Source organism: Scyliorhinus torazame, chromosome 1 (genome assembly GCF_047496885.1).
Source record: "Scyliorhinus torazame isolate Kashiwa2021f chromosome 1, sScyTor2.1, whole genome shotgun sequence".
In the NCBI taxonomy this organism is placed as follows: Eukaryota; Metazoa; Chordata; class Chondrichthyes; order Carcharhiniformes; family Scyliorhinidae; genus Scyliorhinus; species Scyliorhinus torazame.
This window is the reverse complement of record NC_092707.1, coordinates 395,200,750-395,221,710: the sequence shown is the minus strand read 5'-3', so window position 1 is coordinate 395,221,710 and position 20,961 is coordinate 395,200,750. Positions and strand designations below refer to the sequence as shown.

Here is a 20,961-nt window from a genome sequence, read left to right as displayed (position 1 = left end):
ACAAGCCACCCCTCTCCCTCCTTTACCACCTTCCCTGAGCTTACTGAAATATCTAAACCCCAGCACCTGCAACAACCATTCCTGTCCCTGCTCTATCCATGTCTCCGAAATGGCCACAACATCGAAGTCCCAGGTACCAACCCATGCTGCAAGTTCACCCACCTTATTCCGGATGCTCCTGGCGTTGAAGAAGACACACTTTAAACCACCTTCCTGCCTGCCGGTACACTCCTGCAACTTTGAAACCTTACTCATGACCTCACTACTCTCAACCTCCTGTACACTGGAGCTACAATTCAGGTTCCCAATCCCCTGCTGAACTAGTTTAAACCCTGTTCGAAATCTCTTGTATTTTATCTTGTATCTATGGTCTCTTGCTCCAGATCCCTGTGACTAGAGATTGTTTGCTTCTATCTCTCATCCTTTCACTTTAAACTCTCTTAGGTGACCTGCAACCTGCTGTGAAAGCCCCAGTTTTTAAAAATTCCTCATTGTATTTCCTCATACCAAGCAGCACTGTAGAGGATCTGCACTGCATTCTCTCAAAAGCCTTAATATCCTTCCAATAGTTTACAGCCCAAAACCAAACACAGTATTGCAATTGAAGTTTATTTTTTTAAAAGGTCATCTTTGCTTTCCTTATTTTTCAAAACTGCTTTATCCAACTGATTTCAATGTCCTATGAAGCTATGCTCCGCCCTCAAAAAATCCTTCTGATCTTCTGCAGCATCCTGCCTATATTGAGTACAATTATTGTTTTTTTTTTGTTTAAATGTCTTAATTTCACTTTTTTTTTGAAAATCTTTTTCCTGGCTTTTCTCACTTGTAAATAGTTGTTGCTTATATACATTACATTTTTCCTGCCCGCGCTAGTTTGCTTTATTTTACAGAGAGGTTTGCTTTGTCCTTCATTTGACTCAACTGTACGTACATTTTGCTGCCCTCTGGATCGGTCTATGATATCCCCCCTTTCGCGCCCCCCCACCGGTTGGGCAGTCCTTTAGTTCTTCATCTTTCTTTTTTTTCCTGGCTTACTCCTCGTTGCTGGCCTCGAACAGGTTTGGAACAGGCCGACGAACTGCCCCCAAGTATCCAGGAAGCCTTCCTCTGACCCTCGGATGGCGTAATTAATCTTCTCCAGGTGGAGAAATTCCGAGAGGTCAGCGAGCCAGTCTGCAGCTCTAGGTGGTGCTGCCGATCGCCAGCCAAGCAGGATTCTCCGGCGTGCGATTAGGGAAGCGAAAGCGAGGGCGTTGGCCCTCTTCCCCATGTGTAACTCTGGCTGCTCCAATACCTCGAAGATTGCCACTATTGGGAAAGGCCCCCACAACCCTGGACATTGCCTCGGAGAAGGCTGTCCAGAACCCAGCAAACTTGGGGCAAGCCTAAAATATGTGGGTGTGGTTGGCCGGGCCCCTCTGGCACCGCTCACATTTGTCCTCTACCTCCGGGAAGAACCTGCTCATTCGGGTTCTGGTCAGGTGCGCTCTGTGCACCACTTTGAGCTGCATTAGGCTTAGCCTTGTGGAGGTGGAGTTCGCCCTACTCAGTGCTTCGCTCCAGAGTCCCCATCCTACCTCTATTCCCAGTTCGTCCTCCCATCTTTGTCTGGACCGTCCAGTGGTGTTCGGGCTCTGTCCATTAGCTGTCCGTATATTTTCCCACAGAGCCTCCCCTTCTTGCTGCTTGTGCCTATCAGGTCCTCTAGTAGTGTGGTTTCTGGGGCCCCGGGATACCCTACTGTCTCTTTGTGGAGGAATTGGTGCCTCAATTCCTGTCCTTTTGCTAGTTTCCACTTCCTCGTCAATTCGTCTAGTGTCGCCAGTCTGCGCCCTACCTAGAAGTCCCCAACTGTCAGTGTGCCCCCATCCCGCCTCCATCTTTTGAAGGTGGTATCCAGCATGGCTGGGAGGAATCTGTGACTGCCGCAGATGGGGGCCATAGGGGGCATTTTGGTTATCCCGAAGTGTCGTCTCAACTGGGTCCACGTTCTCAGCATGGCCGCTACCACTGGGCTCGTTGTGTATCTTGTTGAGGAGGATGGGAGTGCTGCTGTGGCCAGGGCCTGGAGGGTTGTTCCTTTACAGGATGCCTCTTCCATTTGTATCCAATCTATGTCGGGTTCTTGTACCGATCCCCTCACTCTTTCTGCCGTTGCTGCCCAGTGCTGCCCAGGCCCCATCAAACTTTCCCTCTTTGCAGTGTCGGTTTGGGAATTCTCGGGTTCTTGCCCCCCCACACAAACGCCATGATTAGACTGTCTACGTTTTGGAAAAAGGCCTTGAGGATGAAGATCATGATGGATCTAAACAGGAAGAGGAACCTTGGCAGTATGTTCATCTTGATCGTCTGCACTATTCCCGCCAGGGAGAGTGGGAGTGAGCCCCACCATTGAAGGTCTTTTTTTACTTCCTCCACCAGGCTGGTCAGGTTCCACTTGTGGATCTGTCTCCAGTCTCTTGCTATTTGGATCCCAGGTAACGGAATCTGTTCTGGGCCGTTTTGAACGGGAGCTCCTTCAGCTCTGTCCCTCCCCTTTTTGGGTTCACTGGGAAAGTCTCGATTTTGCCCAGGTTAGGTTTGTAGCCTGAGAAGGTTCCAAACTCTTTCAGTATTTGCAGTATTGCCTTCAGTCCATCCTGTGGCTTTGAGACCGAGGAGCAGGTCATCTGCATAGAGTGAGACTCTGTGCTCTCTGTCTCCTCTCCGGATTCCCTTCCAGCTTTTTGCGTCCCGCAGGGCTATCGCCAGGGGTTCGATCACTAGCGCGAACAAGAGTGGGGACAGGGGGCAGCCTGTCTTGTTCCTCTCTGTAGCTGGAAGCATCATTTCACATTTATTGATAAAATTCCACCTGCCACTTTTTTTTTTTTAAAGCCTATTCCTCCATTTATCTATATACTCTTGCAGCTTCCTTTGATTGATTGATATTGGTCACATGTACCGAAGTACAATGAAGAGTATTTTTCTGCGGCCAAGGGAACGAACGCAGTATGTACATAGTAGACCATAGTGGCCTTCTGAAGAATTAACTCCGGTCCCTGTTCTTGGCACAGTTTAAAACTCTGACACCAATTCCTCTGGGCCTGTATCTCAGTCATTGATAAAGACACTGAACAGATACGGGACCAGATCAAAACACTGTGGCACAGAACGAGAGGTGATTACACCCAAACTCTCAAAATCCTTACAGGACTGGACAGGATAGATACAGGAGCATTTGACAGGGTGGAGTGGGAGTACCTATGGGAGGTGCTGAGGAGGTTCGGGGACGGGTTTATTAGCTGGGTCAAACTCCTCTATGGGGCTCCAACGGCAAGTGTGGTCACGGGTCGGCAAAGATCGGAGTATTTCCGACTATATAGGGGAACAAGACAGGGATGCCCGCTATCTCCATTACTGTTCGCGTTGGCAATTGAACCACTGGCCATGGCGCTGAGAGACTCCAGAAAATGGAGAGGGGTGATTAGAGGGGGAGAAGAACACAGTGTCACTCTACGCGGATGACCTACTGTTGTATGTGACAGACCCAGTGGGGGGGATGACAGAGGTCATGCAGATATTGAGGGAGTTCGGAGATTTCTCGGGATATAGGCTTAACATGGGGAAGAGTGAACTTTTCGTGATACACCCTGGGGACCAGAGTAGAGGGATAGATGGCCTGCCTTTAAGGAGAGTGGAAAGAAACTTTCAATACCTGGGGATTCAGATAGCCAGGAGCTGGGGAACCTTGCACAGACTTAATCTGACACGACTGGTGGAACAAATGGAAGAGGACTTCAAGAGGTGGGACATGCAGCCACTGTCACTGGCGGGCAGAGTGCAGGCAATTAAGATGATGGTCCTCCCGAGGTTCCTATTTGTATTCCAATGTCTCCCTATCCTGATCACTAAGGCCTTCTTTAAAAAAAATAGACAGGAGCATCACAAGCTTCGTGTGGGCAGGGAAAGTTCCGAGGGTAAGGAGGGGGTTCTTACAACGTAGCAGAGATAGAGGGGGACTGGCGCTGCCGAATCTGGGTGACTACTATTGGGCCGCCAATGTGGCGATGATCCGTAAATGGATGATAGAGGGAGAGGGAGCGGCGTGGAAAAGACTAGAGAGAAAGTCCTGTAAAGCGACGAGTCTAGAGGCGCTGGTGACGGCGCCACTACCGTTCTCACCAAAAGAATTTACCACAAACCCAGTGGTGGCGGCAACATTAAATATCTGGGGACAATGGAGGCGACAGAGAGGTGTGCTGGGAGCCCTGGTGGGATCCCCAATTAGGAACAACCATAGGTTTGCCCCAGGGAGGATGGATGGAGGATTCCAGAGCTGGCACCAGTTGGGAATTAGGAGGGTGGGAGATTTATTTATAGACGGGACGTTTGTGAGCTTGGGAGCGTTGGAGGAAAAGTATAAGCTGCCCCGGGGAAATTTCTTTAGGTATATGCAGGTGAGGGCGTTCACAAGACCACAGGTGAGGGAATTTCCATTGCTCCCGACACAGGGGATCCAGGATAGAATGCTCTCGGGGGTGTGGGTCAGGGAGGGCAAGGTGTCAGAGATATACCGAGAGATGAGAGAGGAGGGGGAGGAGCTGGTGGGCGAACTGAAAGGAAAGTGGGAAGAGGAGCTCGGGGAGGAGATAGAGGAGGATCTGTGGGCTGATGCCCTAAGCAGGGTAAATTCCTCTTCCTCGTGTGCCAGGCTTAGCCTGATTCAATTTAAGGTGCTACATAGAGCACACATAACGGGAGCAAGGTTGAGCAGGTTCTTCGGAGTGGAGGACAAGTGTGGGAGGTGCGGCGGAAGCCCGGCAAACCACACACATATGTTTTGGTTGTGCCCGGCACTGGAGGGGTATTGGAGGGGAGTGACGGGAGTGATTTCGAAGGTGGTGAAGGTCCGGGTCAAACCAGGCTGGGGGTTAGCTTTATTTGGAGTTGCGGATGAGCCGGGAGTGCAGGAGGCGAAAGAGGCCGATGTCGTGGCCTTTGAGCCCCTAGTAGCCCGGCGTAGGATTTTACTCATGTGGAAGGAAGCGAAACCCCCCCGGACTGGAGACCTGGATAAACAATATGGCGGGGTTCATTAAACTGGAGCAGATTAAGTTTGCACTGAGAGGATCGGCTCAAGGGTTCACCAGAAGGTGGCAACCATTCCTCGACTACCGAGCGGAGCGTTAGAGGGAAGATAGATGACCAGCAGCAGCAACCCAGGGGGGGGGGGGGGGGGGGAAGTTTCATTTTATGTTAATTGATTAGTTTACCATGTTGGTTAGTTACTCTTCATTAGATTGTGGTTATCATGTTACATGGACTGTTAAATTTTCTTTATGTTTGATGTGTAAGGGGAAAAAATTGTGAACGAAAAATTTCAATAAAATATATATTTTTTAAAAAAGGATAGATACAGGAAGGATGTTCCCGGGGGGGGGGGGGGGGGGGGGGGGGCCGCGGCGGCGGGGGGAATGAAGTAGGTCTGACCAAGGTACCGCATGGTAGGTTGTTGCAAAAGATTAAATCTCACGGAATCCAGGGTGAGGTAGCCAATTATTTACAAATTGGCTTGGCGACCAAAGCCCAGGGGTGGTTGTGGAGGGTTGTTTTTCAAACTGGAGGCCTGTGACCAGCGGTGTGCCTCAGGGATCAGTGCTGGGTCCACTGTTATTTGTTGTATATATTAATGATTTGGATGAGAATGTAGGAGGCATGGTTAGTACGTTTGCAGATGACACCAAGATTGGTGGCATAGTGGATAGTGAAGAAGGTTATATAGGATCTTGACCAATTTGCCAGTGGGCCGATGAATGCCAGATGGAGTTTAATTTGGATAAATGTGAGGTGATGCATTTTGGTAGATTGAATCGGGGCAGGACTTATTCAGTTAATGGTAGGATGTTCGTGAGAGTTATAGAACAAAGAGACCTATGGTACAGGTTCATAGCTCCTTGAAGGTGGAGTTGCAGATGGACAGGGTGGTGAAGAAGGCATTCAGCATGCTAGGTTTTATTGGTCAGAACATTGAATACAGGAGTTGGAACGTCTTGTTGAAGTTGTACAAGATTGCACATGGAATACGGTGTTCAGTTCTGGTCACCCCTATTATAGGAAGGATATTGTTAAACTAGAAAGAGTGCAGAAGAGATTTACGAGGATGCTACCAGGACTTGATGGTCTGAGTTATAAGGAGAGGCTGGATAGACTGGGACTTTTTTCCCTGGAGCGTAGGAGGCTTAGGGGTGATCTTATAGACGTCTATAAAATAATGAGGAGCATAGATAAGGTAGATAGTCAACATCTTTTCCCAAAGGTCGAGGAGTCTAGAACTAGAGGGCATAGGTTTAAGGTGAGAGGGGAGAGATACAAGAGACCAGAGGGGAAATTTCTTCACACAGAGGGTGGTGAGCATCTGGAACGAGCTGCCAGAGACTGTGGTAGAGGCAGGTCTCATTTTGTTCCTTTAAAAAACAGTTACATGGGCAGGGTGGGTATAGAACAGGGTTTTTCCAAAGTGGGGGGCACGACCCGCAGTGGGTTTTTCAAAGTGGGGGACGCGACACCCAGTGACTAATTCGGACTTAATGCATTAAAGGTTCACAGATGTGATGCGTAGGTCGGCCGGCGTGGGTCTCAAAGGTCGGCCGGTTGACAAAAATGGGTCCTGGGAGAAAACGTTTCTAAAACACTGCTCTCGACTATTGAATATAAGCCCAGGCTCACCTCTCGCATTAAAAGTAAGAGAAAATGGTGGGTCCTGAAGGATGGCTGGCTGGTAAAAATGGGTCCCAGGCAAAAAAGTTTGACAAACACTGGGAGAGGGATATGGGCCAAATGCCGACAGGTGGGACTAGCTTAGTGATAGAAACTAGGCGGCATGGACAAGCTGGGCCGAAGGGCCTGTTTCCATGCTGTCAACATCTATGACTCTATAATTCTATGAGGTCATTTAGGATTGAGAGGAGGAGGAATTTTTTCACTCAGGGGCTGGGGAATCTTTTGGAATTCTATACCCAGAGCGCTGTGGGTTCTCAGTCCTGTGAAATTGATACATTTCTAGATATTAAAAATATCAATGAATATGGGCAGCACGGTAGCACAGTGGTTAGCACAGTGGCTTCACTGCTCCAGGGTCCCAGGTTTGATTCCTAGCTTGGGTCACTGTCTATGCGGAGTCTGCACATTCTCCCAGCGTCTGCATGGCTCCCCTCCAGGTGCACCAGTTTCCTCCCGCAGTCCAAAGATTAGGTGGATTGGCCATGATAAATTGCCCTTAGTGTTCAAAAAAAAAAGATTAGGAGGGGTTACTGGGATAGGGTGGTGGTGTGGGCTTAAGTGGGGTGTTCTTTCCAAGGGCCGGTGAAGACTTGATGGGCTGAATGGCCTCTTTCTGCACTGTAAGTTCTATGGGGATAGTTCAGGAAAGTGGCATTGAGGTAGATCAGTCATGATCACGTCGAATGTGATGCAGGCGCAAGTGGCCGAATGGCCTACCCCTGCTTCCATTTTATATAGTGCTAGAGATCAGCTTGGAACTGTAATCTCGGTGCCAGGAATAGGAGTTCTAGACACTGGGTCTTTTTTGTACATAGGTTTTAGAGCAAAAGATACTTGCAGGCGGCACACACAATGATACAAAAGTGATGGGCAATGTCCTGTTAGAGAGTTGCACCTACTCAAACTGCCCTTTAACTATTACTCTCAGTTTTATCCTTTTGAACCAATTTTTAACCTATATTCATAACTTCATCATAAGTTCATAACTCTTCTCTATCAATCAGCCAAGTGATACCCTGTATCTTGTCAAAGGATTTCCTAAAGTCCATATGTACAACAGCCCCTAAATGTCTGTTACTTCCTGAAAGAATTCTACCAATCAAGCATGATCATCCCTTTTGGAATCTGTGCTCAGTACTTCTATTTTCTCTTTCCTCCTCAATTGGAGACACCAAGGTTCCTTAGGCAGCATCTTCCAAACGCACGAGCACCACCACCCAGAAGGGCAAGAGCAGCAGACGCATGGGATCGCCACCACCTGGAGTTTCCCTTCCAAGTCACTCACCATCCTGGCTTGGAAATATATCGCCGTTCCTTCACTGTCGCTGGGTCAGCATCCTGGAACTCCTTGTGGAACTCCACATGGATTGTAGCGGTTCAAGGAGGCAGCTCACCGCCACCTCCTCAAGCCCAATTAAGGATGAGCAATAAATTTGATCGAGTCAACAAAGTTCACATTCCATGAATGAATAAAAATTCAAACCATCTATATTTTACTCATCCTTCATCTTATTTTTTAATTCTTTCATGGGATGTGGGCATTGCTGGAAATGCCAGTATTTGTTGCCCATCCCTAATTGCTCCTGAACTGAGCTGCTCGCCAGACCATTTCAGAGGGAAGTCAAGACGCAACCACATTGCTGTGGTCTGGAGTCACTTGCAGGTCAGACCCGGTAAGGACGGCAGATTTCCTTCCCTAAAGGACATGAGTGAACCAGATGAGTTTTTAGGATAATCAATAATAGTGGTCATGGTCACGATCATTTAAAGTAGCTTTATATTCCAGATTTATTCATTTAATTTTAAATTCCACCAGCTGCTGAGGTGGGACTTGAACCCGTGCCTGGGCCTCTGGATTACTAGTCCGGTGACATTAACACCCAGTCCCTCGATTGTCTCTACTGTCTATCGCTCAGTTTGCTCTCAATCAATTCTGGATTCACTTGTCTCTGCTTTATCCTCTTTGCTTTTTATTGAATTCAAATTTCACCATCTGCCACATTCACCCCGTGTCTGCGTGGGTCTCACTCCCACAACCGAAAGATGTGCAGGCTAGGTGGATGGGCCACGCTAAACTGCCTCTTAAATGGAAATAAAATAATTGGGTACTCTAAATTGTATTTTTAAATTTCACCATCTGCCATGGTGAGATTTGAACTGATGTCCCCAGGGCATTACCCTGACTCTCTGGATTACTAGCCCAGTGACAATATTACTAAACCACCACCTTCCTCTTTATTAAAGAGCAGTATAAATTACTTTTCAAGTATCTCACCAATTTTAATTGTCCTACAAATTGCAAATCCTGTCTTCTCAGGGGTTCCACCTTCCTTTTTACTAATTCTCTGTCTACTGTGCTCTCTTGGTGTTCCGACCCACTCTTAACCTACCTATTGAGTGTTCATATTCTCTTTTATTTTTCGCATTATTATTCTTCCAGCCTCTTTTTCGGATTCTAACTGGTTTCTAATATCCTTTATTTATCTGGGGCATTGCAAATAGCTTCCTTGTTTAATGATTAATCTGTCCATATACAATATCTTTTCTAACAAAAGAAAATCCCACTGCTGCTATAGAAACATAGAAAATAGAAGCAGGAGGAGGCCATTCGGCCCTTCGACCATGCTCCGCCATTCATTATATAATCTTTATTATTAATAATCTTTATCATTGTCACAAGTAGGCTTACATTAACACTGCAATGAAGTAAAAATCCCTTCGTCGCCACATCCTGGCGCCTGTTCGGGTACACAGAGGGAGAATTCAGAATGTCCACTTCACCTAACAAGCACGTCTTTCGGGACTTGTGGGAGGAAACCGGAGCACCCGGAGGAAGCCCACGCAGACACGTGGAGAACGTGCAGACTCCGCACAGACAGTGACCCAGCGGGAATTGAACCTGGGACCCTGGCGCTGTGAGGCAACAATGCTAACCACTGTGCTACTGTGCCGCCCTATGATCATGACTGATCATGTTCAATACTCTGATCCCCCCCCTCCCCCCACTCCCCATATCCCTTGATCCCTTTAGCTATATCTAATTCCTTCTTGAAATTACACGTTTTGGCCTCAACTACTTTCTGTGGAAGCGAATTCCACAGATTCACCACTCTCTGGGTGAAGAAATTTCTCCTCACCTCAGTCCTAAAAGGTTTACCCCCTATCCTCAAACTATGATCCCGAGTTCTGGACTCCCCCACCATCGGGAACATTCTTTCGGAATCTAGCCTGCCTAATCCTGTTAGAATTTTGTAAGTTGCTATGAGATCCCCTCTCACTCTGCTAAACTCCAACTTTTCTAATCCTAACCGACTTAGTCTCTCCTCATAGGACAGTCCTGCCATTCCAGGAATCAGCCTGGTAAACCTTTGCTGCGTTCCCTCTAAAGCAAGGTCATTCCTCAGATAAGGACACCAAAACTGCACACAATACACCAGGTGTGGCCTCACCAAGGCTCTATATAATTGCAGTAAAACATCTCTATGCCTATACTCAAATCCTCTCGCTATGAAGGCAAATATACCAATTGCCTTCTTTCCCTGCTGTACCTGTGCGCTTACTTTCAGCGACTGATGCACAAGGACACCAAGGTCTCGCTGAGTATCCACCTCTCTCAATTTACACTCCAATAATAATCTGCCTTCCTATTTTTGCTACCAAAGCGGATAACCTCCCATTTATCCACATTATACTGCATCTGACATGCATGTGTCCACTCACTCAGCCTCTCCAAATCCTGCTGAAGCATCTCTGCATCGTCTTCACCCGCCCACTCAACTTTGTATCATCTGCAAATTAGGAGATGATACATTCAGTTATGCAATGTGAACAATTGCAGTCCTAGCACAGATCTCTGCGGTACCCCACTAGTCACTGCCTGCCAAACAGAAAAATACCCATTTATACCAACTTTTTGCTTCCTGTCTACTAACCAGCTTTCTAACCATCTCAAGACACTACCCGTGATTCCATGCGCTTTAACTTTACATATTAATCGGCTTTGTGAGACCTTGTCGAAAGCCTTCTGAAAGTCTAAACAAACCACATCCATCAGTTCTCCCTGGTCAACTCTACTAGTTAAATCTTCAAAGAGTTCTAGCAGATTTGTCAAGAATGATTTTCCTTTTGTAAATCCATACTGACTTTAACTGATTACACCACTGCTTTCCAAATGCTGTGCTATAAAATCCTTGATAATGGACTCAAGCATCTTCCCTACTATCGACGTACGGCTCACTGGTCTATAGTTCCCTGTTTTCTCTCTCACTCCCTTTTGAATACTGTCCTGTGTCAATTTCTCCTCAAACCTCAGCTAGTTTCCTCTTCACTTTGCTAAAATCTGCTGGAACACAACCTGGGTGGCACGGTAGCACAGTGGTTAGCACAGTTGCTTCATGGTGCCAGGGTCTCGGGTTCGATTCCCGGCTTGGACCGCTGTCTGTGTGGAGTCTGCACGTTCTCCCTGTGTTTGCGTGGGTTTCCTCCGGATGCTCTGGTTTCGTCCCACAGTCCAAAGATGCGCAGGCTAGGTAGATTGGCCATGCTAAATTGGCCATGCTAAATTGCCCTTAGTGTCCAAAAAGGTTAGATGGGGTTACTGGGTTACGGGGAAAGGGTGGAGGTGTGGGCTTAGGTAGGGTGATCTTTCCATGAGCCGGTGCAGACTCGATGGGCCGAGTGGCCTCCTTCTGCACTGTAAATTCTATGTTCTGTTGTTCTAGGTGTTCTACAGACTTTTTCCCTTTCTAATTGCAGCTTGAGCTCTATCACATTGGGTCACTATTCTCAACCCACATGCAGCTCATCTCCCTGATCTACCCATTCCAAATCTATAGAAACAAATTCCTCTCTGAGAGCCACGAACATACTGTTTGATGGAGGAATCCTCTACATATTTTAGAAATGTTGCATCTATTTCCCCATTTACTCTCTCGCTCTGTCCTGATCGACAAGCGGGTATTTAAAACCCCCAAAACCAAGAAATAATTCTGTCATTCTTGTTCCTTTCTCAAATCCGACTGCAGAGCTGGCCTTGAACATTGCTGTAAAAAGAGAGACATATTGCCACGGCTTTTCATCTTCCATCAGGGCAAATGCAAGAATGCCAAATTTCAAATGATCACAACAGGATATACGACAGGAGAAAAGAGTGCAGATTGGTTGGCAAGTTGACTTTGAGTCTGAAATGGAAAACAATAGACTCCCCGGTAATTCAGAAGGAGGCAATCGGGCAGCACTTGTTAAACAATTACAATTCAAACCTTAAATGACTCTGCCTGTGTCATTTACTTTGGTCTAGATCTACCCTCTCTACCGTTTGCATTTCCTGTTTTACAAGGCATTATTGCCACACCAGCTCCTTTGCTATCATAGATTATCATAGATTATCATAGAATTTACAGTGCAGGAGGCCATTCAGCCCATCGAGTCTGCACCGGCTCTTGGAAAGAGCACCCTACCCAAGGTCAACACCGCCACCCTATCCCCATAACCCAGTAACCCCACCCAACACTAAGGGCAATTTTGGACACTAAGGGCAATTTATCATGGCCAATCCACCTAACCTGCACAACTTTGGACTGTGGGAGGAAACCGGAGCACCCGGAGGAAACCCACGCACACACGGGGAGGATGTGCAGACTCCGCACAGACAGTGACCCAAGCCGGAATTGAACCTGGGACCCTGGAGCTGTGAAGCAATTGTGCTATCCACAAGGCTACCGTGCTGCCCTATCTTTTGGATTCTATTAGATCACAATTGTTCCCCCCCCCCTTTCTTTGCAGACACAGGTCTCTTATTGCGATTGAATCTAGATTTGCCTGTAAAATAATTTCTCCCACTTGGTTTCCCTCACTCAACATTTTAATTGTCTTTTTGCTGCTTTGCTTCCTCACATACCACAGCTGTTCCCAGTTCTGATGAAAGGTCATCGACCTGAAACATTAACGGTTTCTCTCTCTCCACAGATGTTGTGCGAGCTGCTGAGTGTTGCCAGCATTTTCTATTTTTATTCCCGCACCCATCTATTTCATTTGTCTAATTGCCCCGTGCTCGCTTCAGCCCTTTCTCCACTCTGCTCATGGCTGGCGAAGCAGTCCCAAGATTGCCACCTGTGAAGTCCTGCTCATAAGCTAATTCTCTGACATTTTTATCTTTGGCTCCCGCATAGGGAGGGAGAGCAACATCAAAGCCCATTCTATTCTGGCCACGTGACACATCCCTTATCCTTGAACTCCAGAGACAACAACATAGCCAGGGCTATAATGCAAAATATTGTGTCAGCCCTTCTTTATTACTGCACGTAGTTGTTTTGTTAATTTTCTCTCCAGCAACCATCTCTTGTATATTGGTGCCTTTGATATTTATTTATTGTTCTGCCCAGTCTTTTTCCCCAATGGAATCTCCAAATCTGAGTAAGTCACTCATTGCGCTCCTATTTCAACATTTCCTACCTACCTTCCTCCTGCACCTCAGTCAACCACCCAACTTTACTCCTCAAGCGCCTGCTTCCTTCTTCTACTCAGTGTGTCCACCTACTTCCAACTTGATGCCCCAGATTGGCCTTTCAAACAGAACTGAACACAGGTTCTAAATGGCTCCTAAGTCAGGTGGTGAAATACAAAACTAGACAAAAATGATTTTCTCGACAGTTGGTTTATTTACAGCACGCAGCATTGCATTTCTCTGCCTCCTACCTACTCAGCAGTCTCTCTTTCTGAGTGCTCGAGATACTTTATTAAACAATACCCCTCACTTGTGAATCTTAACAATCAACAAACCATTCGCAACAGGTGAACAATTAAAGTGCAAAATGCTGCAGATGCTGAAAATCGGCAATAAAAACAGAAGATGTTGTAAATACCCCCCTTTCAGGGCAATGGCATTCCATCAGAAAATCAAAGATCTGTTGAAAAGCCATCAGCCTGAAACATTAACTGTTTCCAGTATCTTCTGTTTTTATTATAAGTGGACGGGCGGGACGGTGGTGCAGTGGTTAGCACTGCTGCCTACAGCGCTGAGGACCTGGATTCGATCCTGGCCCCGGGTCACTGTCCGTGTAGAGTTTGCACATTCTCCCAGTGTCTGCGTGGGTTTCACCCCCACAACCCAAAGATGTGCAGGGTAGGTGGATTGGTCACGTTAAATGGCCCCTTAATTGGAAACAAAATTGGGTATTTAATTAAAAAAAATATATAAGTGGATGATTAATTGACTTCAAAGTTAAAGGGTGATGTTTGAAAATTGAATGAATATGAAAATAATGTCTCCCTCTTCACTTTCAAACAGGAATTTCAACGGAGACAACAGCTCCAGCCATTGGTTCTTCAGTGCATGTAGTAGGTGGTGATAAGTGGACTTTGCACACTCAGTAGAAACTCCACAAAAGTGGGTGAGAGGAAAGAGTCCCAGTTATATTGTGTTGAACTGTGCCTCTCAAAGTACCCTACATTAAGATGGAGTATCTGTTTGTGTCATGACTGTTATAATGACAAACAGGGAGAGCATTCAAGATAGAAAGTTCCACAATCAAAGATGACACGACTGTCCAATCTGTTTTGACAGTGATAGTGGGATGGACTGCCACATAGAATTTACAGTGCAGAAGGAGACCATTCAGCCCATCGAGTCTGCACCAGCCCTTACAAAAAGCACCCTACTGAAGCCCACGTATCTACCCTATCCCCATAACCCAGTAACCCCCACTTAACGTTTTTTGGCCATGAAGGGCAATTTATCATGGCCAATCCACCTAACCCGCACGTCTTTGGACTGTGGGAAGAAACCAGAGCACCCGGAGGAAACCCTTGCAAACACGGGGAGAACGTGCAAACTCCGTACAGACAGTGACCCAGCCGGGAATCGAACCTGGGACCCTGGAGCTGTGAAGCAATTGTGCTAACCACTATGCTACCTTGCTGCCACAGACTGGTTGGATTGAATGTCTTGCCTGTGCTTTCAATTTTAGGCAAAGTCACTGCACCAAATGATGTCGGAACTTAGGCAGGGTCCAGAATTAGCAGTCCCTGGGGTCCCAAGGCTGCTTTTTGGTTTTTGAGGCTCATTTTACATTTCCACATGAGGGGTTCAGGGTACTATTCTTTCTCAATTCCTTGGTATTGTCTCTCAAATTTGAATTTTAAATGCAACTCCCAATTTACAATAATAAACGAAGATCAGATTAATCTCAAATTCCAACTATTTGATTCAATGAAACAGAAACCGCAGGGCAATAGAGAAAGAGCAAGGATGTAAGTCTACAGAAAGAGTTTAACATAAGGAATGAGATCAAAACTACAATCTGATCAAGAATTTCAAATGTCAGCTAATTAATCTTCAATGACAATGTAGATGAGTGTTTCCTGACAGTGAAGGATAGCTAACATCTCGTTAGAAATAGCAGTTCGAAGTACCAAGTTATGGAACAGAATTTAATGAAACAGAACCATAAGATAATGGCCTCTCACCTCTCTCCACATTAGGATGGGAGGGTGACTTTCACACACAATACACTGTTGCCCACCAGTGCCGGGCACTGCCAAGGTGCAAACCCACTCCAGTTAAATCCAAGTCCGGACAAAATTATAGGCAGATTTCCCATGGCCTCGGAGCCAGGGCCTAGTGAGAAGCTGCTAGCAGGAGAACAAGTGTGGGACACAGCGAGCAAGAGTGGAGCCACAGTGGCTCCTCCCCACAGGTTGCAGCCCCGGCATCTGGTACCCTGTCAGGCCAAAGCCAAGGCCTGCTCCGCCCGAGCAGTCTCCAGTTCCCCATCAGCGGCATCCGCCAACTACCACAGTGCACAAGAGTCACTATGCTACAGGGTTCAAAATACACAGTGGCCGTGGAGGAATTCTTACCCCGAAAGTCCCCAAAACTTTGTGAAGATTCAATCATGGGGGTAGCCACTGAATGAAATGCTGCCCCAATACGTGAGAGATAGAATCTGTGAGGTACTGCTCCCTCCAATCACAGATTCGGTCTCTCCCCAATCGCGCTGCTCCTTCAGGGACTGACTGGTCAGCAGTTTTGCAACTCATTTTAAGGAAGGAAACTCACTGACGTGCTGCCTAGGTCAGTGATGTGTGAAGAAGATGTGCCTTCCTGGTACAGAACTAATTTAATAATAATAATCTTTATTTGCGTCACAAGTAGGCTTACATTAACACTGCAATGAAGTTACTGTGAAAATCCCCAAGTCGCCACATTCCGGCGCCTGTTCGGGTACACAGGGAGAATTCAGAATGTCCAATTCACCTAACAAGCACGTCTTTCGGGAATTGTGGGAGGAAACCGGAGCACCCGGAGGAAACCCATGCAGACATGGGGAGAACGTGCAGACTCAGCACAGTGACCCAAGCCGGGAATCGAACCTGGGACTCTGGCGCTGCGAAGCAACAGTGCTAACCACTGTGCTACCATGCCTGCTTAAACAAAAACTAGAGGTTTTAATAGCATTGTGAGCCCATCGGAGAAGCATAGAACTCAGCCCACTCTGCCCAGCAAGCCTCGACAAAATTTCAGGGATGAAAGAAAGCTGGTATTGTGAATTCACAAACCGAATGAGTCAAATTAGAAGCGGCAATACATTCATCCGGATTTACATTCTTAACTTCTGTTATTTGCTGGTTAATACTCACAGGCAACATACAGAAAGCCCTGCCCCCTACCGGACTGAACAGATCTCAACTGCTTGTGGAGTACCAAGCCGACGAGAACATAAAAGTGTTGTTAACAGTGCCCCCAAACTCGTGTCTTTACATGATGCCGCCTCCACTTGCTCCCATACCGACCCCTCCCCCACTACCTGACCATCGCAATATCCGCTACCCAGTAGTAGTTAATGGAATTTGGGAGGGCCAGCACCCCCCCGGTACTCCAGCAGCACATTTCATCCTTGGGGTTTTACCTGCCCAAACAAATCTGGAGATCTCTGCATTCACCTTTTTGAAGAACGCCTTGGGGACAAAAATTGGAAGGCGCTGGAAAGCAAACTAAAACCTTGGGAGGACCGTCATTTTCACTGTGGGTCACCCGCTGCGCCAATCACGACAGGAGCGCGTCCCACCTCCGAAAGTCCCCGCTCATCTGTTCTTCCACCCGCCCCAAATTCAGTTCATGCAGCTGCTCCCACTCCCACGCCACCTGGATCCCAAGTATCGAAATCTCCCTCCCACCACCTTGAACGGCATCTCACCCAATCTCTTCTCCTGCCCCCTCACCTGGATCGCAAAGATCTCACTTTTACCCATATTCAATTTCTATCCCAAAAACTGGCTGAATTCCTCTAATATCCCCATATTCCCTCCAATTCTCCCCAGTGGCTCCGATGTGTACAGAAGCAAATCATCCGCGTAGAGAGAGACCCTGTGTTCCACCTGCCCCCGCCCCTGTACTGTCACCTGCCAGACCCTTGACGCTCTCAATGCTAATGCTAACGGCTCTACAGCCAAGGCAAACAACAGTGGGGAAAGTGGACATCCCGACAACACAAAAGGACAAAATCAGGAAAGAAAACAGAGAGCGGGAGGACGGGCTTCTGTGATTGGAGGAGCTAGAGCAGCAACTTGGGAGAGACAGAATCTGTGATGGGATGAGCAGCTCCTCACAGATTCTGTCGTCCCCCCCCCCCCCCCCCCCAATGTGCTCCATGAACCCCTGAAGCTTCTTAGCTGAAGCCGACACCCTCCCTGACCTCAAACTTGACCGATCCAGTCTCGGATCCAGGACCGTATTAAAGCCCCCTCCCATAATCAGCTGATGAGAGTCCAGGTCCGGAATCTTCCCCAGCACCCGCTTCATAAATTCCACATCGGCCCAGTTCGGGGCTTAGGGGTTGACTACCTTCCCCCAGAGTCCACCACTATATTTCCCACTTCGAACGGCAACCTCTTATTGACCACAATCGCCACGCCCTTTGTTTTAAAATCCAACCCCAAATGAAATACTTGCCCCACTCTCAGCCGAATCTGGTCCCCCACCTTCAGGTGTGTCTCTTGTAGCATGACCACATCCGCCGTCAATCGCTTTAAGTGTGCGAACACACAGGCCCTCTTGACTGGCCCATTCAGTCCTCGCACGTTCCAGATGACCAGCCTGGTCGGGAGGCACCCTTTCCCCTTCCCTCGCCAACGCCCCCCCCATCCCCCCGCCGACCAACCAAAGTCCCTCTTGTGCCAGTCTCCGGCCCATGTCCCACACCTCCCCAGGTCCGCCCTCGGGCGCCTGTCATCGATCCTCCTGCCCTTACACTTTAAATACCCTTCCCCTGTCAGCAGTACTTCCCCTGCCACCCCCCCCCCCGATACGCCAGGAACAACCTCTGTCCCCATCCCCATCCACCCACTAATCTTCCACTCACCCCCAACAAAGTTGATCATTTCAGCACATCCCATTTTTATGCTGCAAGGGTTTCACTTAATATGTAATAAGAGAAAGTGTCTGTATTTGGGCTAATATACCTATCAGGAGGGGTTTTCTATAAACGCTGTCAAACGCAAGGTTTTCAATGCAGCCTTCCAACAGAAAGAAAGGGCACAGGCAGGCAGTCAACAGCAACATAAACCTGACTCGCCGAGACTGTGAAAACGGAACATCAGTCAGTCAGTAAGACCGCACACGATGCAGATCCTTTCTACAATATATTTACTTTTAGAAATCAAGAGTTTATAAACTTCCCAATGCCCATTCCCATGTAAGCACAGGAGATACAACACCTGCACTTTTACCTTCCCCCTTACCTAGCCTCCAGGGACTGTAGGCGAGATTAATTTTCAATAAATTACATTGTGTCAAGTAGTTTGAATTTTCATTTTATAATAAATGTACAATCTTTGGTATTTGCGCTATCTAAAGAAGGAAACATTAAAAATAATCAACACAATTACAGAAGATAATGTTACGACGTGGATGTATCAGTGGGAATGAAAAGGGGAACCAAAAAGCAGTCCCCGGAAAGAACTATTGTGGCCCCTGGTATGCTGAGCATGTCGAACCTACAGCCCCCGCCTACCTGGCTGCCACGGAGATCCTCGGGCTAGCTGGCAACGATGCCCAGAACAACACGACCTGCATCATCCCGCCACCTGCAGTTCACCATCTGCAAAGACGAGGCGCTCACAAAGACTCTGGGAGGGCTGACCATAGCCCAGGGCAGGTTCCTGCCCCAACATCCAGGCCTTGCAGCTGCCCAAGAAAACTGGACACCCAGGCGCAGTGGGTTAGCCCTGTGCCTCACGGCGCCGAGGTCCCAGGTTCGATCTCGGCTCTGGGTCACTGTCCGTGTGGAGCTTGCACATTCTCCCCGTGTTTGCGTGGGTTCCACCCCCACAACCCAAAGATGTGCAGGTTAGGTGGATTGGTCACGCTAAAGTGCCCCTTAATTGGAAAAAATGACTTGGGTACTCATAAATTTTTAATTAAAAAAAAGAAAACTGGACACCCCGGCAACACAAAAGGTCAAAATCAGGAAAGAAAACAGAGAGCGGGAGGACGGGCTTGTGTGATTGGAGGAGCTAGAGCAGCAACTTGGGAGAGGCAGAATCTGTGATGGGATGAGCACCTCCTCACAGATTCTGTCTCCTGTGCTTGGTGCTCCTCCGATTAAAATACACGGGGCTGGCATTTCTTCAGTTGAGTTTATCTGGGCTATTTATGAGGTTTCTAGGGCGAGCAAACTGAAGCAGCAGATAACCTGCTAGACTCAGTAGTACAAGCTAATAAAAAATAATCTTTTATTGTCACAAGTATGAAGTTACTGTGAAAAGCGCCTGGTCGCCACATTCCGGTCCCTGTTCTGGTTGGATTAGATTGGATTTGTTTATTGTCACGTGTACCGAGGTACAGTGAAAAGTATTTTTCTGCGAGCAGCTCAACAGATCATTAAGTACATGAGAAGAAAAGGGAATAAAAGAAAATACATAATATTGCAACACAAGGTATACAGTATAACTACATAAGCACCGGCATCGGGTGAAGCATACAGGTGCAGTGTTAATGAGGTCAGTCTATAAGAGGGTCGTTTAGGAGTCTGGTAACAGCGGGGAAGAAGCTGTTTTTGAGTCTGTTCGTGCGTGTTCTCAGACTTCTGTACCTCCTGCCCGATGGAAGAAGTTGGAAGAGTGAGTAAGCCGGGTGGGAGGGGTCTATAATTATGCTGCCCGCTTTCCCCAGGCAGCGGGAGGTGTAAATGGAGTCAATGGATGGGAGGCAGGTTCGTGTGATGGACTGGGCGGCGTTCACGACTCTCTGGAGTTTCTTGCGGTCCTGGGCCAAGCAGTTGCCATACCAGGCTGTGATGCAGCCCGATAGGATGCTTTCTATGGTGCATCTGTAAAAGTTGGTGAGGGTTAATGTGGACATGTCAAATTTCCTTAGTTTCCCGAGTAAGCTGGTACGGGAATTGAACCCGCGCTGTTGGCCTTGTTCTGCATCACAAACCAGCTGTCAGAAGATTCTAACCCTAGGATAACCATCCAGACAAGACCAAATGATGACTGTGGGTTTTGCCTGCACTGGACTGAGTAATTAAGGAAAGACCAAACCCAGGTTTCATCTTTAGGAACTTGGCCTTAAGAACTTGGACAAGTAGATTGGGTAGAACCAGCACGCTTAGCTGATATGCTGAGGTGACTGCAAATAGGCTAGAATCAGCAGACAGGAGAAGGTTCGCGGATGCAAGGGTCAATACAGTCGGGCCGACGGTCAAACTCCAGACATGCAGTGAGACTTGTGGTTAGTTAGTCAGGAAATATTCTTATTCCCTAAGAATAGGGAACTAGACGTTAGGATTGTTTAATTTTATCAAGATTAGGAGGAAGGGGGAGAAACTGTTTAATACGTCTAAACTGTGTTTTAAACTAAGTACCGGCTAAGGATCATGTGAGTTTCCACTGATGAAAGGGGTCAGTTCCAAATGTCTGTAGTGAGAACCTAGGACCACCACTTGGGAGGCAAGAAGAAGACCCCGAGTCCGGATATCAGTCTACCAGCCGAACTGGGAGACTGGTCAACTCCACGTAAAGGGTAGTATTGCTCTGTGCAAGAAGTAAGCTTGTGCATTATAGTTCCTGCATTCTGCCCCAAAAAACGGTCGTATTTTAAACATAAAATTATAGAGTGGTATTTTCTCCGGTGCAATTGCGCAACCTGGGGCTTGTCACCTTATCCAGGTCTTTCTTCCTGAACTAGGAGTGAAATAG

The 20,961-nt window shown here is 47.4% G+C and overlaps 1 protein-coding gene across 5 annotated transcripts in view; it reads right to left on the bottom strand.

The window, feature by feature from the left end:
• The window catches only part of LOC140427724 (homeobox-containing protein 1-like), a 56,732-nt gene that overhangs the window by 30,948 nt on the left and 4,823 nt on the right, over positions 1–20,961 (bottom strand). The window contains exon 2 of one of the 5 annotated variants that reach the window (XM_072513292.1): positions 10,483–10,550. The exons of the other annotated variants lie outside the window; for them this stretch is intronic. The gene's annotated coding sequence lies outside the window, so the exon portion shown is untranslated. The remainder of the gene's footprint in view (positions 1–10,482; positions 10,551–20,961) is intronic. 5 annotated transcript variants of the gene reach the window in all.